General features: G+C 41.8%; 1 long non-coding RNA gene across 1 annotated transcript; it reads right to left on the reverse strand.

Annotated features, from left to right (window-relative positions):
- Nucleotides 1-606: 606 nt before the first annotated feature.
- On the reverse strand, nucleotides 607-2541 carry LOC103547149 (uncharacterized). The gene is made up of 3 exons (XR_543876.2): nucleotides 2373-2541; nucleotides 1664-1751; nucleotides 607-1052 (listed from the first exon to the last, which is right to left on the reverse strand). It is a non-coding gene; the product is annotated as an uncharacterized lncRNA (long non-coding RNA).
- Nucleotides 2542-3255: the final 714 nt, after the last annotated feature.

Raw genomic sequence — 3255 nt, forward strand, 5'->3', positions numbered from 1 at the left:
AGCCTTGACGGTGAGGCTGTCTTGATCCTCCTGCCAAGCCCAGCTGAATGCAGCCACATGAATGAGCCAGATGGTTCCATGTGGAACAGAGGCATGCCAGCCCTGCTGAACCCTGCCTGAAGTCTCGACCCAGAGAATCATGTGCAATAACTGGGTTTTGTTTTAAGCCACTAAGTTTTGGCATGGTTTGTTATGCAGCAATAGATAACTGATATATTCTCCCATTCTATCCCCAGTGTCGATCTCCCCCTCCCCCAAGAAAATATTATCTTGAAATTTGTCTTTATCATTACTTTGCTTTTTAAAAATAATTCTATCAAGTATGTAAATTTTTTGCAGTCTATTTTATAATTTTGAGCTGTTTTTGAGCTTCATAAATATAGATTCATGCTACATGTATTCTAGGGAGAATGGAATTGTGGAATACTCACCCAATGAAATATTATTACAGCAGTGAAAATGAATGTTGCCACACACAATACCACAGATGGACAAAGCTTAGAGGCATAGTGTTGTATTGAAAACAGTAAGTTGCAGAAGGCTACAGTATAGATCACTCATCTTTTCATATGATTATTGGCCAGTTCTTCTTCTTCGAGTCTCTGGTTCTTGTTTTTTTTTTTTTTTTTTTTTTTGGTCCATTTTTCTTTTGGGCTGTCTTTTTCTTTTTTATTTTTTACAGTGGAAGATTTGCCTTAAGCTATGTTGCCAATCTTCCTCCTTTTTCTTCCTTTCCCCCCACAAAGCCCCAGTACATAGTTGTAAATTCTTCTAGTTCTTCTATATGAGCTGCCACCATGGCATGGCTACTGACAGGTGAGTGCTGTGGTTCTGCACCTGGGAACCAAACCCAGGCCGCCAAAGCAGAGTGCACCAAACTTTAACAGCTAGACCATCAGGGCTGGCTCGTCTTTTTCTTATTGATTTCTTGGAATCCTTTCTAAATTTTCAGAAATGTCCTTCAGCAGTAGAATACTAGGAATTACTTGAATCTTGAGAAACATTTCCAAGAGAAGAGTTTAAAATTACCAAATCAAACAAAAAAAAACACCCTGAAAGTATTGAAAAAAAGAATGAACAAAATTAACAACAAATTAAATAGGCTCTTTGACTCCTTGCCTGAAAATCCCAAGGATCAGAGACCTGACAGAACCTTGGGCTCTGTTGCTAGATAAGAGGCTGTTTACATAAATCCACAGTGCACAGAGGTTATATTTCATATTTTCTTTGCTACCAATAGGAAATGCATCATTTAACTGGAGATATGGCCCCCTTTTAAACATTTCCTAGGCTAGACCAAGGAGTTACTGTTCTTCCTAGCAGTGAATTTACATGCACTTAGGAAAACAGACTCCTTTAACCCCCGAAGAGTCACATTTCCTTCACGTAGGTCACTTGATAGGGCCATTATAGACTCAGATAAGACATGTGGGACTCTGTTTAATCTGTGACAATTTTCTTGTGCCTCTTCATTTATTAAAAGAATGTATCCATTAGCAGTCATTAGTACATTCCGTCAAGATGGGGGCTAAATTATCTTCTATGGCTTAAGAGAAAATGCTTTTTCAAGAAAAATAATGGCATTAATTGTCCAGTGGAATAGATATGGCTTTCTTTGACATAACTTCTCCCTCCTCCCCCAGCGGAATCGGACACTGCTCACCTCTGTCAAAGATCCAGGCCATTTTCTCCCTACCCCATGAGTCAGCTCCTTGCTCCAGCCTGTGGCCTCTCCGGTGGCAGGCCACTATCTACAGGGAATAAATAGAGCTCCTCAGTCCATCACAGTGAGGAACCTCGGACTGATTCCTCTTACTCTCTAATTCATCCAAGGGAGGAGGAAGGAGACGCCTCACTTAGCGAACAATCTCATTTGGAGGGACTCTGTTTTAGCAACAGGAAGCAAATTACATTAGAGAAATCATCACCCTCCTGTAGCTCCAAACTGAAACTGATCTCCTTCTTGACCTTTTGTCTGGAACATACACTCTGTGGAAAATGTGGTTCAAGGAGGGAGGGTGTAGGGCTCTGTGTGTGTGTGTCTGGTATGTTTTCATGATTAAAATAAGTTTTCTATGTGGCTTTTTTAATTAAAAACCTTAAAGTTTTATATCATCTCCTAATGGTATATCTCCAGGGGTTTTCTTTCTCTTACTTACTCCCTCTCAGGGCACATGCATTCTCACAGGCGTTAATAATTACATCTATAGCAATTAAGATATCTTCAGGTGAAAGTAATAAAATACCAACTCATAGTGACTTAAATAACAAAGACATTGAATAAACTTATGTGCAACAAGAAGTCTGGAGGTCAGCCATTCCAGACTTTGTCCAGCAGAGCAACAAGAGCACCAGTGACCAAAAGTTCTTACCATCTTTCTGCTTTGTGACCATCAGCGTGTCAGCACATCAAGATGTCAAGCCACATCTCTCAAGCCACACCTCTCCAACAATCCCATTCTCTCCTGACATGTTCGCGAGCAGGAAAGAAGGAGATAGAAACGAAACAGTCCTTCTCCTCATGGAGGTCTTTTTTATCAGGAAGAAAATCCTTCCCAGAAGCCCCCTAGCCTCATTGGCCAGAACTGGATTGTGTGCCCATCCCTTGACCAATCAAAGGGAAACAAGTTACCATATTTGGACTTAGGCCAATGGTGACTTATCCTCTCCATCTGGTCCAACCCAAACACAGGTGGGATTCTATTCAGAAGGAAAGAGGAATTGTTGATGGGGCAACAGCTCCCAGATCCTTATTTTTAGCCCTGCCTGTTCTTCTCACCTCCAGTTACATCTTCCCAACAGCCTGCTGGGCAGTACTACTTCATTGTCCTACTGTCACCTGGAACTCAGTCTGTCAGGGAACAAATTCCTTTTCTTATCTCCTAATACTGCCTCCCGTTTTTTGCATTTCCTGACTTTTCCAGTAGTTGTTTCATCCATCCATCATGGAGGCTGCAAACCTCAAAATCACTTTTGATGCCCTCTTGTCTGGACTTCCTTATCCAGTCGGTCCCCAAGAGCACTCAATTTTTTATCTTCCTAACGTCTCCCACTCAGGCTCATCATTTCCACTCTTCTTGCTACTCCTTCAGTCATGCTGTTCCAGTTGCACATGGACCACATCATTTCATCTGAAAAGGGCCCCAGCCTCCAGGGTCATGCACTCTGCAGCGAGATTCACCTTATTAAAGCCTACAGGCCTCATCTCTCCCTTGTCTAGGACTAGGCTCCCATATGTCTATAAGAGGAAAATCC

This window comes from Equus przewalskii, chromosome 15 (assembly GCF_037783145.1).
Source record: "Equus przewalskii isolate Varuska chromosome 15, EquPr2, whole genome shotgun sequence".
NCBI classification, from domain to species: domain Eukaryota; kingdom Metazoa; phylum Chordata; class Mammalia; order Perissodactyla; family Equidae; genus Equus; species Equus przewalskii.